The sequence below is a fragment of the Talpa europaea genome (genome assembly GCF_964194135.1).
Source record: "Talpa europaea genome assembly, chromosome: 1".
Lineage (NCBI taxonomy): Eukaryota > Metazoa > Chordata > Mammalia > Eulipotyphla > Talpidae > Talpa > Talpa europaea.
The window spans coordinates 120,787,899-120,803,905 of NC_140073.1; the positions used below are offsets into that span (position 1 = coordinate 120,787,899).

At 36.6% G+C, this 16,007-nt stretch overlaps 1 protein-coding gene across 1 annotated transcript in view; it reads left to right on the top strand.

Annotated features, from left to right (window-relative positions):
- The window catches only part of FAM171B (family with sequence similarity 171 member B), a gene marked incomplete at both ends in the record, with an annotated part of 53,496 nt that overhangs the window by 19,658 nt on the left and 17,831 nt on the right, over positions 1 to 16,007 (top strand). The window lies entirely within an intron of this gene.

The following is a 16,007-nucleotide window of genomic DNA, read 5'->3' on the forward strand; positions in this document are numbered from 1 at the left end:
GGAAAAATTATTCTTAAAATGGGTAAGAGAATGAAGATGCGTTAATACATACAAGACACTTAGAACAGTAGACTAAAGTGATAATATACACCCCAGTGTTCACTTCTTGTGTAGTAAATGTCAAGTACATAAAATTTCTTATTTGAACTCAACTTTTCTATCCAATTATTCCTGCTCAGTTAACTGAATGGCAAATTGCATGATTAATATTTGCCTCACAGAAATAAAAACATCAAGTTTTTCTTCTAATTGGTAACTCAAAATTGTGCATCATCTGTCAAAATTAGATCTAAGAGCTTTTAGTTACCCTATTCCATATTAATTCATTTGTATTCATACAAATAGATTTAGAATTCATATTTCCACTTTTATATAATCATTAAATATGATTAAAGTATATATTACATATAATAGTATGCATAAAAAAGTAACCGTTTCTGAGCCAAAGAAGGTGATGAGTAAATAGAAGTGTGACATACGCTCCCAGGGAACCAGGTGCTTTACCTCATGCCTGGTCAATATTCAGCAAATGTTTACTCAAGTGAATTTAATCAATACCTGGCCATATCAGTGTATTGGCTGTCTGCTAATTGCAGACGGTATCACATTTATGCTGTGCTATTTCACGCTGTGCGGATGCTTCACTCAATTTTCATGTAACACCTGAATTTCTATTTACTGGTCAGTATTCTTTTCAGGCATCTAGTTAATCTACATTTTTCTGGAGTGTCAGAGAAGCATTAGAGAAAATGCTGAGACTTGTTCTATTTAAATATAACCACTTTCCCTGCAGGGTAAGTCTTATCTACTTCAGAATGCTGACAGGAGGATTGAAGCCTTCTTTAGGAAACATGCTGAAGCGTGTGTCTGGCAGGTTCTAAATAAGTTCCATTTTCCTCTTCATTGATTTAAACATACTTTGCATGTAGAATGAACCAGGAAATAAGACTTCTATAAAAGGGAAAATGGATGTTATATTAAGTCACTTTATTTTGCTATAAGATCTCTGAATTCACCAATACAGTCTCCAAACAACACAATAGTATATGTTAGGCCCTTTGTCAGCCTATTGTTATGTATTTAATTTTCTTCCTAAGAGGCTCTCAATCTACCAGGAAGTGTGAAGAAAAAAAATTTAAAAAACAACTAGTAAACATTAGGACTGGAAAGGTAAGTTAAAAGAAAATAGAATGATTTCAAAGATTTACTGAACATTCTTTTCATGTTAACTCCCTGGGGAGACGGGAGCAGTCAGGTTGATACATCAGCTGCAGTAAAATAAAATATGAATCCTCTCCTGTTGACAGTATAAATTGGTATCATATTCTGGAAACCATTTTAGCAATACATGTCAAGAAGTGTTAAACAATTTATAATTTGGACCTGTTTCTCCTTCTAAGGAAAATAGTTGAAAATTCAGATGAAGATGTGTTACATGGATTTTAATTAAAACATTTGCAAATGTGAAAAATCAGAAATGACTAAACATAATGTAATAGAATAGCTATGTAACACGAATACATGTTCACATACAGTCTTAATCAGAAAATGGAACATATAACATTTTTTATTGGTTTCTTTTTTCCTTCCTAGCTGTAATACATGCTCATTGCAGTAAGTCACATTATACATCCAATTGATAATAGTTAACACTGACAATTTTGTGAAATTCTTTCCCACCTTACTTTGTGCTTACATAAACATAAACAGTTATACACAGACACACAATACGTTCTTAATTTTGTTAAGTCTGTTATGTTTAGTATGCTTTTTTTTTTAAAGATTTATTGACTGATTGATTTATACATACAAGCACTGGGTACAGTCAGAGGCGCGGGAGGGTGAGAGAATTCACCAGAGCCAGAGCGGGGAGCAGAGCAAGCAGAAGGACCGAAGTACACTGCTGAGAGGAGCAGTGGGCGGCAGGAGATGTCTGTGCGCCATGTGGGACCCTCCTCCGGTGGCCGGGGAGCAGCCCGGGGATCGAACCGGCACTGCAGAGACTGCGGGCAGCTTCGCAACCCAGCGCTCAACCGCTGCGCCACTGGGGAGGCCCCCTGTTTAGTATGCTTTTTATAGTGCTGGATAGAATCCAGGTTACTTCTGAGAAACTGGATTAGGAAATATTTTTATTTTCTCTATTTGCTAATATCAAATTATATATATATAGAACATTAAAAACTAATGAAAAAATGCTAAATGGACTCAAACCATGAGTTAGCCAAATACCAGGTATCTATATATGAGAATGAAGAAATAAATGACTAGAAAGTGGCAGCTATCAGTGATTAAAAAAGCACTTAACAATTAGTATCCATAGATGTGTAGCCACCAAGATTAGGTTTGTTTCCTGTCAGCATCTGACATTGCTCATTCTCTGCCCTGTTCATGCTTCTAGGGATGTGGCACCCAGGGGCCATGGGCAAGCCATAGGATAAATGTGTGCCCGTTTCAATCAAAGATAAGCAATTCTTTTATATTAAAAGAAACAGAACCACTGGACTAAAGAGGATGTCTGTAGGTCGTGTCCCTACTTCTTTGGGATAGACTTATTTTTCATCCTAAGTCAGTGGTCCTCAGCCCTGGCTGTGCATCGGAATCATTTGGGACCTTTTAAATGCCATTCCCTGGTACCCATTCTTCACTGGACTGGGGTGGCGTCCCAGTTGATTTCAGTGTCCACAGGTTGAGAACTGTTGTCCTAGGCCAACAGAGTTGAACATACTGGAAAAAGTCACAATAGTAACCCATTATGAAAACTGATCATTTTTATAATATTTTCAGTTAAAACTTATTCACGCAATCACTCGTGTTCTGAAAACAAATGTTTACAATAGCAATTTTTTTTCAAAATGGTTTCTAGGAATATTCTTAAGACAATAAAGTGAATAGTCACTTTTTAGAAAGATACACATCTGTGTTCACAGTCTTATTTCTTAATATTAAGTAGAATAATATAGTTATCTGAACTTTCAGACACTTCATATGTACTTTTCTTGAGAATGTCGCTCTTTTGATTCATGTATCTATTTGAAAGCTAATTTCTTTGACTCACTGTGACTACTATAAACATTGCATATAGTGGGTATTTAATAAAAGTAAGGTAACTGCCCAAAAAAACAGGTATCCAAACTTTCTTGGTCACAGTTCCTTTAGTGTCTCAGTAATAATGATTATTATTATTAAGGCAACATTGGTTTACAACACTATGATTCAGAGGTATCAGTTCACACCCTTCAGGTATATGCTCCTCACACCACACCAAAGGCACCATTGTCTTCCACCAGAGTTCATCATACCTCCTCCCCACTCAACTTTCCCTCATCCATATCCCATTCTGGTACCCTCAGTTCTACAGTCAGATTTCTAGTGTTTGTTACTAGTTTAGTTTTATCTGACATTTTGTTTTTTCTTCCCTCTATATTCCACATGTATGTGACACCATTTTGTATCGGTCTTTTCTCCTTCAGACTTATTTTGCTTAGCATAATCCCTTCCAGATCTGTCCAGGTTTTTGTAATGGCAAGAGCTTATTTTTTTGTTTTTTCAGTAGCTCAGTAGTACGCCATTGTGTGTGTATATATTACATCTTCATTTGTCCTTGGGCACTGAAGTTGTTTACGTAACTTGGGTATTGTAAATAGTGCTTGAGAAAGTCCCCATGGAATAAAATGGAAATTTTTTAGTAAAAAACTACATATTTGCTAACACTTAGTGGGGTATATTTGTATATTAGATACTTGGGATGAGATTGGGTACTGCCTTTGTCATTTCCTATTCAACATTCATTTTTATGCAGTGCACATTTTTTTTATCAGAGCAATCACTGAGCAGCCAACTTGAAGATAAAATGTCATTGATTTGATTGTAGAATATTAAATCATGGACTCTCTTGAGTTTGTCTGGTGTCCAACAGGTATTAGTATCATTGTACTAGCATGAAAATTTTAAATATCTTTTGGCATTCCTTTGAGTTGGCTGTCACCTTCAGTAGCTTTGAGCATAGATTAGGTACTGGCCTCATATGTCAGGCTTTTGAAATATTTCTATTTTAGGTACTACAAGGGATTTGTTTTACTGTTTATGGCTTTTATTATGTTGTTGCTTTAGATATTTAATTGCTAAGCCTCTGCGTACACTGTAGGAGAAAACTAGTCACACCATTTCTTTGAAGCATTAACATGTGGACTATTAAAAACAGGTACTTAAAACTAATTAATTAAATTCAAGGAACTGTATCAAGTACTCTGTAGTACTATATCCTTTGATTTTGAGCTGTTGTTGAAATTTGAATGCATCTTGGAAGCAATAATAAAGAAAATGCCCTGCTACAGTGTAGATACACTACTAGGCTGCCTTGCTGATAGGCTTGAAGATGACTATTTTACTGCACAGGTTTCTTGGCAGGTGATAGAGGCTGCTGTCCTTTCCAGTTGGTACAGACAGCAGATAAAAGCCCACAAAAAGCCCACCAAAACCCTACAATAAATCATGTTCTGGAGAAATATAACATGGACTCAGGCAATGAATTCTGTTACTCCAGGTCCCCTGGCATAGAGTTGTGTAGCTCAAAATAGTAATCACACTTTATAATTATTTGCTCTTTGGGGATATTACATCACTTCTAGAAAGCTGGTGGGAAATAACCAGTTTTGCACACAACACTAATGATAAAGGACTGATCACAAAAATCTACAAATTGCTGATGAGACTCAACAAAAAACAAATAAAATAATCCTGTCAAAAAATGGGCAGAAGAGCTAAAAAGAAACTTCTCTGAAGAGGAAATGCAAATGGCCAACAGGCATATGAAAAAAATGTTCAGCATGACTTGTAATCAGGGAAATGCAAATCAAAACTACAATGGGATACCATCTTACACCAGTGAGAATGGCACATATTAAAAAAAAAACTAGCAACAACAAATGTTGGTGAGGGTGTGGAGAAAAAGGAACTCTTCTGCACTGTTGGTGGGAGTGCAAACTGGTCCAACCACTATGGAGAGCTGTGTGGAGATTTCTTGACCTACTAAGCATAGAGCTTCCATATGATCCAGCAATTCCACTCCTAGGTATTTACCCAAAGGACACAGAAACATCAATTCCAAAGAGCACCTGCACAACTATGTTTATAGCAGCACTATTTACAATAGCTAAGCTTTGGAAACAGCCCAAATGCCCAAAAATAGATGACTGGATCAAGAAGATGTGGTACATATATACCATGGAATACTACTCAGCATTCAAAAAAGATAAACACATTCAATTTGCAGCAACATGGATGGCGCTGGAAGGGATCATGCTCAGCGAAATAAGCCAGAAACAAAAAGAAAAATACCGGATGGTCTCACTCATAGCAGGAATCTAGAAAACTTAAATAAGGGACCAGGAAAATGAATAACTATAAGAAAGAAAATATCAAAATCAACAAACCACTATGAACTAGAGACACTCTATGGGTGGTGGGGTTGGGGAAAGGAAGGATTGGTGTCAAAATAAGGGGATTGTAATTGTATGGGGAATATAAAAATAAAAGTTAAGTAAAAAATAAAAATAAAAAATTAAAAGTCAGTGGTACTACCAAAAAAAAAGAAAACTGGGGGAAATAGTTTGGGGAGATAATTGCGGGGGGACATTTCAGTTTGTAAATTCTTTTCATTATTTTGATATGTAAATAACAATAGCTTGATTCTCATTTTGATCTGGATGATATAGTCTTCTCTAGACTTCATGCATCAATTATACTAAATTGGGAATACTGAGGAACACTGTGTTGTTACGTTTCAAAAGATGCTAGAGTAGTCTTGTCCAATTCAAGTAATTCATACTTAATTCATTGCCAAGGGGGAATTATATCTTTGCAACACATCTCATCTGATTTCCATTGTTCCATTCATGACAGGAAACCATGAAATCAATGACTGCAGGGTCTCCAAATATCTTATTCTTTCTCCCACATATCATCAATGTATTTGAAATGTATAGAGTTGCCATAGGAACCTGGCCTAGGATCCACATAACCAATAGGGTCTATCAAGAATTCCCACCAAAACAGGTTATAAAGGAAGCCCCAAATCCTTCCTGTGCAGACCTTCCTGTCTTGCCCACTGCTTTTCTTAGCAGTGTATTCCAATAAATCTGCCTTTTCTGCTCACTGTCTCTGGTGAATTCTTTCACTCCCCCATCCCACCCACCCCTGCTTCTAGCCTTACCCTGATCTCTCTCCCTTCAACACTTGCCTCACTAGGTTGCATGGTTCTTCTGTTGCTCCATGCTCAGTGCCTTTGTATGTACAATTCACTCCTGAACAATACAGGCTTGACTGCATGGGTCCCCTTACGTGTGGATTTTCTATAAACAACTGATATAAACTTGAGAGTACCAATAGATCAAGTCTAGTACTGTAAATGTATCTTCTCTTCCTTAAGATTTTAACATTTTCTTCTCTCTAGTTTACTATTTTTTGTAAGAATACAGTATATAATACATCTAACATACAAAATATGTGTAAGGGTAAAGCTTCCAGTCAACAGCAGACTACACTATTTGAAGTTATGTTCCGCAGTAGTAGGGGGGTCATCACCCCAACCCTGAATTGTTCAAAGGTCAACTGTGATGCACTTAATAAATGTATATTGAGCAAATTTGGGTGAGTGAATAACTATAGGTGGTTCTAACCCAGGATGTGAAATTGGAAAGAAATACAAAAGTCAGGACGATAAATGCTTGTGGAGTGAGCTCGATCAGGTTGATTTATTGCTGCTGAGGACAAGAGTCCTTTGGGTAGGCAAGAAAGAACTGAGGCCAAATACTAATGGTTCATCCCTCTCATTTGTTCCCTATTGAGTTGTCTGCAGTGTGCTCCTTTATAAGTTGTAAGGACTCTTTTTATGTTACCCATTTCATGGTTTTGATGAATCACATTCACTTAAGCCCCTAGTTTTAATGGAAAAGACATGTATTTTATTTTTATTTTTCATCTTGCAGATTATATCCTTATTCTCTCTCTTTAGTTTCATCCTAGAATTAACATGTTCCCTCTAATTTTAATTTTAAATAAATCTGCTGGTTTTGCTTTAAACCGTTTTTTCCCTCCTAAACTCTAATGTCAATGAGAATATTGGACTAAGTCTACTGCTTAAGCAATTTGAAAAGGCTTTTTTATTTTGCTGAAGTTTTTAAAAAATTCAGCATGCTTTTTTGCTCCTTGAAAAGAGGAAATTGTTGTAAAGATTAAACTGTGGAAGCTCTTTCCACTCTGCTTTAAGGAAGGCAGAATAATATGGTGCTTTCTCTTTGAACCTCTGTTTTTGTTCTCACCCTTTTCTAAATGTTCAGCCCTCCTTTCTAATTAAATAGGGAAATTGTGCTGCTGGCCTGGGGGAGAAAAAGTTGTAAAACTTCTTTGTTGGTATTTTTTTGTAATAGTAAAAGCAAAGGTTTTAATTAAATCTTTGCTGTAATGCAGCTGCTTTATATTTAGCAGGCTTTGCTACTGATTTTCCTGTCAGCATTTCCAAGGTGAATATTCTTAGGAAGAGTTAAAAGTTATATTCAATTTCAAAAGTAAAAAGGAATCTTTATATTTATCCTTGTAATTATTTTAAATATCACTGGCAACTATGGGGTTAAGCTAAAAATGTTACCACACACTGGGGCTGGAAAGCTGGATGTAAATTCCAGTGAGCTCTGTGGAAAACCTGTAATTATCATTCTTTCCCCCTGGTGCTTATCCACTCTGATCTTATCTCTTTCCCTGCTTTCTCTACTTCTCTGTCCTTTCTCCTTTTTTTCCTACTCCCCCTCTTCCTCCCTTTCTTCTCCACCTCTCTTCTATTCATCTAGAATCCATGTGCTAAACTCCCTACTAAACTTGTGTGAAACACAGCCTTTGTTTGAAAACATTGGTTGTCAACACCAACTCTCTTGGAGAAGACAAATACACACATGAGTAAAACATACACAGACAATAAATATCATGTGCTTTTAGACTAGTCAGCAGAGAAGATCTCATCTGACTGGGATAAGGGCAAATTTATTTGCTGGGGGTGGAGGGCGGGAAGAGTAACATTTGAGCCGAACTTTATTTATTTACTTACTTATTTTTAAATATTTATTTATACAAGCACTGGGTACAGTCAGAAGCGCAGGAGGGGTGAGAGAATTCACCAGAGCCAGAGTGGGGAGCAGAGCAGGCAGAAGGACCGAAGCACACTGCTGAGGGGAGCAGCGGGCAGCAGGAGAGGTCTGTGCGCCATGTGGGACCCTTGCCTGGTGGCTGGGGATCAAACCAGTGCTGCAGGCAGCTTCGCAACCCAGCGTTCAACCGCTGCGCCACTGGGAGGTCCAGGAGCCGAACTTTATTTATTTATTTATTTTTTATAATTATTATTATTTTTTTTAATAGAGGCATGTTTTTTTTCTTTATTTGTTTGCTTGTTTGTTTTTTTGTTTATACATGCACTGGGTACAGTCAGAAGCGTGGGAGGGTGAGAGAATTCACCAGAGCCAGAGCGGGGAGCAGAGCAGGCAGAAGGACCGAAGTACACTGCTGAGGGGAGCAGCGGGCGGCAGGAGAGGTCTGCGCGCCATGTGGGACCCTCCTCCTGTGGCCGGGGAGCAGCCGGGGATCGAACCGGCACCGCAGAGGCCTCGGGCAGCTTCGCAACCCAGCGCTCTACCGCTGCGCCACCGGGGAGGCCCCAGGAGCCGAACTTTAAAGGATGGATTAGATTTTTTTTTTTTTAAGAAATATTCTTTTTTTTTTAAAGATTTATTTATACAAGAACTGGGGTACAGGCCAGATGTGCAGGAGAGTGAGAGGATTCACCAGAGACGGAGCAGGGAACAAAACAGGCAGATTGACTGAAATACACTGCTGAGCGGAGCCGTGGGGAGACAGGAGAGGTCTGCTGCGCCATGTGGGTATCTCCCTGGCCAGGATCGAACCCGTGCTGCGGAGGCTGCAGACAGTTTCACAGCGCTGCGCTCAACCGCCTGCACGACCAGGGAGGCCCAAGGATGGATTAGATTTTGACAGGGATGAGAAAAAGGATGAGCTAGACAAAGGAAATGAGAATGTAGCAGTTAAGTGAGCTGGCCTTGGATAGTGACCAGTGACCCATTTACCTGATGTTATAGAGGAGAGGTTTGCAGATTTTTTTCTGTAAAGTGCCAGAGAGTAAATATTTGTCATTGTAGGCCATATGGCCTATTATTCAACTGTCAGTTCTGCTGGTATAGCAGAAGCAGCCATAGGCAATACATAAATGAATAATGAGACCGTGGTCCAATAGCACACTATTTCAGGAACACCTGTTGGGTCAGACGTGGTCTGCAGACTGTAGCTTGCCAGTTCCTGATGGAGTATGATAATGGGAAGTAGGCTAGAAAGGGAAATGGTGGAATGCCAGGCTAAAGAGTTGGTAATTAATATTCTCTTTAGTAAACCGTCATTGCTATGTCTCTATAAACATTTTAAATATAAACACATTTAAGTATAGAACCATATGTCATCTATTTATTTCTAAAGATATTTGTATAGCTAGTTCTACACTGATTTCTGTGACTGAATATTTTGCATGAAAATGGAAGATGTGGCGTGAAGGAGGTCTCTGAATGACCCAAGGAAAGCCTGATTTGGGTAGTAGAAGTTTGGCATCTTTTGTGTTTTCATCAAAAAAGTTTCTGCTGTAATGGACAAAAAGTCAAATGATGTGAAACAGATTTAATGCACAGGTTCTTTGGAAGTCTAAACTCAAATAATGGACATTTTTCCTATTCAAAAAATAATACCATTCTAATAAATATATTAGATCCATACTTTTTGATACTTTTTTTAAACAAATTTATTGAGGGAAGACTGACACAAAAAGTACTATATATTTTTAATGTATACAATTTGATGCTTTCATGAGTTTGACTAGATTAGGTTCTAAATATAAGTGAGATCATACATTATTTGTCTTAGGTTTCTGGTTTATTTCACTTAGCATGATGTCCTCCTGGTCCATCCATGTTGCAAATAGCAGAAATCCCTTTTATAAAGGCTGAATAATATTCCATTATATGTATGTACTACCTTTTCTTTATTCATCCATTGATGGACATTTGGGGTTGTTGTAATATCTATTGAGACTACTGCTGTAATTAACATGAAGTACAGCTGACTCTCTTTGAGATTGCTATAATCTCTGAGATTATAGGAATCAGTACTGGAAATACATATTTCCAAATTTCTGCATAATTTCATAGATGACTACATTACAGACTCTTTCTCTTGCCTATATTTCAGTATTGATTTTTCAAAAACTTCCTTTATGGTGCTATCAGATAACTCTATAGTATTATTTTTTCCCTTGTTCTTCCCTTAGAATATACTTCCTCAAAGCAAGATTGTTATTAATGTTCGTAGCCCCAATTCCTAGCTAGTTCATAACTAGTCAAAAGTAAGCAGTTGGTAAACATTTGTTGGATGAATTAATGTAGTGAACACTTCTAGTTATTCCAACCAGCTATTTTATTCCACCATATTTTTGCGCTCTTCCTTTTCTAGGTCTCATTATAATGTATAAATCTCAGTTTGAAATTTATTTCATTGTTATTATAGTTTTTAAATTATGTGATCTGCCTATAAAAGTTCTTATACCTGTTTTTATTTTGTTATATTTTTTAAATACTTCATTTTATTTGGGTATTTTTGCTGTTGAAAAGTCCAAAGACTGTCAAAAATTTTAATTTTTCAAAATGTTTAGTATGGTTTTTTATACTTTATTTGTAAAGTGGATTGAAAATTGTATATAAAATGAAATTATTGTACATGCTTGAAACAAAGGAAGAGTAGGTTAGTTTCTGTACTGTCAAAATGTGAAAATAAGGGGACTTCTCCATAGGCACAATTGTAACTGACATAAAAATAACAACAGAGTAGGATGATGCCAAATGCTCTCCAAAGGAAGTGGGGTTGTAATTTATCAGCCCACCTACTTCTAGATGTCATCCAAATTAAGAGCAGTATTTGTCTCCTATAGCAAAACCATGTTTTTTGAAGAACATTTCCTTATTTTTAGAAATTTAGTGATTCTCACTACTCAACAATGTTTCTAATCATGTGCTAAATAGTTATTTTTCTCAGCTATCTCAGGACCTTACTTATTGACGTGTATTTTATTTTTACTTGTTTCAACATTTAGATTATATGTTTCCTTTGGGTGCAGTTGAAATCACTTGATATTAAACCATTTTTAAACCAATGGTGACATGTTGAAAAGAAGATTATGTGGGCAAGACATAATGATTATAATTAAGTGACAGAGAAATAATGTGTGCATGGAAAGCTGAAAATTAACACTGGAGTAGAGTAGGCAGGTTGTGGAGACAAAAGCACTTGTGCTTGAAAATCATACATTTAATCCCAGAATCTGCCCAGTCTAAATGCCAAAGGATTTTTGTTGGAGGAGAGAAGTAGTAAGGGAGATTGTTAAGGACATGCATTTCCTGGCTGCCAGTACTGTTTGCCTGAACAAACTGTTGACATCACAGGAGTCAGAAGCATTCTGTTTGTCACGGGCAGGTAATAATTATAACTTTTCCTTTTATTTTGAGGAAAAAGAATTGTTCATTTTCTAATTGCTGTGACCAGGCTTTCAGCTTAATTGAGAACTTTGTTGTTTTGTTTTTAATGCATTTTGCTATGATTTGCACTGGGACTAGAAAAATCAGGTTAAGGGAAAGGAGGGACAAGAAGCTCAGGGGGTCCACAAATGAGCACTGCCTCTGCAGCATTGTTTGGTGGGAAATAAACTAGCAAATATGATGAAAACCAAATTCCTGTGGCTCATCAATGACAATGTGTGGAGTAAAACACATGGGACTTGGAATGAGATGAACTTGTCTTTTTATTTCTGACTTTACGCTATTACCTCTGTAATTTTAGCCTTCATGTCTCTGCCTTAATATGAGTGAAATGTCTTGCAGGTTTATTTGAGGATGAAATTGAAAACACATGTCAACTTTCTAGCACTAGGCCTGGGATATATGTGTATATCACACAAATATCATTAGGCGTTGTTTTTTGTTTTTCCAGCTTGAGATAGAGGGGGACCCTGCTGGTCAGGCCTATGTTATGTCCTCAGTTTCCAAAGTGGTCCAGGGTAAAGATGTGTGGGATCTTCTCAGAGAGACACTGATTTTGATCATCATGTGGCCTTTGTAAATCTTTTTCTGAATTTGATGCTTACTTTCTCATCAAATTTTTTGTATTACCATCAATATCACATATGAAAGGATAAACTCATCCATTCTGAATTAGAAAAAATGAATGAACTCAACTTTAGAATGTCAGGAGGCTTTAGTGGGTCTTTTGGCAATAGTACTTTTTATAAGTATGGAACAGAGGGAATAGAGAGAAGTGTTTTTATTTATCAATTTAGCTTAAGATCATATACATTGGAATGTGTCTATAAATCCAAAAGCTCTGGGAATTCCTGAAATGTTTGGAAAAACTGAATTAATAAAGATTCCCTATTGTGTCCTACTCCTAAATATGCTATTGAAGGAGCTATTATAGGTACATCTGGTTTAATAAGACCCATTATCCAATTTTAATAGACAATTTTCATTCCCGTTTAGCGGTATACAATACTTCCTTTCATATGGTTTATCATATTGTTGAAACACAGCCTTATCCTTCTGTTACAAAAGATAGCCTATTAAATATCCTGTATTTACACTTGTATCCTATATCATTTAAGATGGTTGCTTTGCAAGCAAGCACCAAAATTCTCTGTGGTTATAAGAAATAGACTTTGGGAAGGGATAGTGATAGAGCTCACAGATCCTTTGGTCAGGCTGTGCAATCCTGTTTCTGGAAGGAGCGGGGGCAGGGAAGTGCTGGAAATCCCAGTGGATAAGTAGCTCAGGGACCTTCTGAGATGATTCAGCTCCAGTCGCTGTGAACTTCTGTATCCTTTATTCACATTTCCAGCTCTTGCCTGACCAACCTGCATGAATCAGGTGCTTTATGCCTGAGGCTCAGTAAATTTTGTCTACAAGATTCGTGGTCAGGCAGCTGTGGGAATATTTTGAATTGAGCAGCAGCTAGCTACTTGTCCCTACACATAATAGTTTTTTACTCCGTGGGCCTATTAAAGTACATTTGGTTTAGGGACGGATCATGTGACCTAGGTTATAGCGTTTTTATTTTTTTAACCTTGGAGTTTACATTTCCCATTTGAGTTTGAGACCATGCCTTGACTTGATTGTGTTTGTGTGTGGACACTTTTAAACTGATGTTACATAACACCTTAAGTTTTCAATGATAATTGCAATCATGCATTCTTTGAATTAATTTCAGCAGTGTGACAGACCCCACGACACTGTTACACGAAACAAGGACAGTTTTGGAGTCATTCACAGATGCACTTGAGGCTAGACAGTGCCTGTGACTGAGGCTTTGGGCAGTTTACATAACTTGTTTGAGTCCTTGAAAGCCTTCATTGGTAAAATTAATTTGATATTGTATATTTTACAAAGTTTTATGGAGATTTTTCTTATACATAGTGTTTGACACCAGGTACTTACATTGTTTTTTTATTTTAAATCGTTGCAAACATGATTCTACTTATTCTGGATTGCAGTCGCAATAATTGGCAGAAGTGAGGTCATGACAGAAAAATACTTAATTTGAAGAACAGTTGGAGTTAAGGCCCAAGGCATAGTTGATCTTTTAGTACCAGATATTCTTGAATTTTTCAGTTGAAAGAAATGATAGTCGTAACTACCCAAAAACAAATTAACCTTCCACAAGTTTGTCTATCATTGAACTAAAAAAAAAAAAGCAGAGGTGTGGATAAAAGTTATCTATATTTTGCCTCAGAATCTCTTTTCCATATTTACACTTGAGTATATATGAGATTTTTTTTTATACATTGGCATTTTTATAGACAGATTAATGGAATCTCATTTTAAGATATGACTGACCGGAATATTATTCTCTATTTTCTCTTTTCCGTAATTCTTCACATCTCCACACTCTAAAACTGGAACTAGAGTTGTTTTTAAGAGTATAATCAGGCAGTTGTAGCACAACAGCTTAAGAGGCCAAGCTTTGGAGGAGCAATGACCCAAATTTGTGTTTCCTTAAGCTATTGTGGGTTGGCAGGGCTGATTTGCAAGCATGTGTAATCCTGAGTCACCAATATAGAAAATGAAGAAAACAACAGTATCTGTTTAATGAGGATATTTTGAAAAAGAAATGGAATGATGCATTTAAAAATTAACCCTCAACATTTTAATTTTTAAATTTTCTGGTGAGAGTGTAATGGGTATAATTTCTTCTTTGCTGAAGTAACATTGTACTATTTCAGGTGTTCATCATTGGGAATCAACATGTGTATATTCGACATTAAGGTCACCATTAAAAGGGCAACTCTATCCTTCAGCACCATATCATTGTCCCCCTTTTTCTAATTACCCACTTTCTTCCCCTTTCTTTTCTGGTAGCCAGTGATTGGTCTTATTATCCAAAAATTTTGTATTATTGAGTTCATCTGTTTTCTCTATATACCACATGAGTGAAATCATAAGGTGTTTGTCATTTTCTATCTGATTTATTTACTAATCATAATTCCTTTTAGGTCCACTCATGTTGTACAAATGGCAGAATTTCTTTTTAATAGCTGCATAGTATTCCATTGTATATATGTACCATATCTTAAATTTTTTTACTGAGGTATCATTGGTTTGTCAGTGTTGTGGAAGTATAGGATTGCCCCCATTAGGTGTAATCACTACAGTGTACCCACTACCAAAGCACTGTGTTTCTCCAGCAGAGTCCATTGTGTGCTTTCCCCCTCCTGTTTTCCTCTCCCACCCCAAGTCTCAGTTCTATGGCCGTCTTTCAAGAGTTGGTTTGAAAGTTTGTCTTTGTCTTACCCTTTGTTTGGTTTCTCTATATTTTACATATAAGTAGACCATCTGTACAGCACATCTTTATTCGTCAGTCAATGGACACTTAGGTGGCTTTCAATGGCTGGTTACTATATATAGTCCAATACATTTTAGTTCATATTATGGTTATAATTAGCATATTAAAGAAAATACACTAAATGTTTATATAGCATTATGCTTATTTTTAGATTCTTGAAAGGATCAGAACACGAAGTTCTTGATTTTATCTTCCCTGGGACTAGGCAATTATTACCGTAGTTCTAGTTGTACTAAATATGTCTGTTATGGTACAAAAGCAATTTCATTAACAGTATTAGATAATGCATAATAATAATTTAGTAGCAATATGTAAGGCTCAATCAATGTGCTGACTGGGATTTTTTAGCTGACACAGTTCTTAGTGTATGATTTTGAGTAAAACCGGGTTCATGCCAATACACAGCATCATTAGTCTTTATGTGCTATTTCTTAGCAATGGACCTAGTATTTGTGGCGTTGTCTCCAATTGTGGAGTGATAGTTTTTATTAATGATATTAAGGAAAAACCACACACTATTCTGGGTATGCAATTTGCATTATTTCATCTTACTACCTCAAAGTAGTTACTATTCTCCCAGTTTACAAATGAAAAAGTGAACTTTGAGCAGTGAGAAACTTAAGGCCACATGTCTAGGAAATGGCAGAGATGGATCTTGACTGACTCCAAAGTCCATTCACTGTGGAAAGCAGCATCTTTGGCAAAGGTCAGTTGTGATACAGGCTTTGCAAAGCACTTTCATGGTAGCAACACAACATTATCATTAGCAAGTTCACGAACACAGTGCAAAGATCTGTAAGGATAGAAGTTTAAGTTGAAACAAGCTAGAATGCTTATGTTCCACAGTATTAGTATTTTTTTTAATAGATAATACATTTTGATATTTTGCCCTTTGGAACTGAAATACCTGCTGCTTTCCAGATGGCAGAAAAAAATAAAGGAGCTAGCCATGGTGAAACTGCATTTTATTCTGAGAACTTTGACATTTGGTATTTTGAATTTTGAATACCTTAAATCTGTAT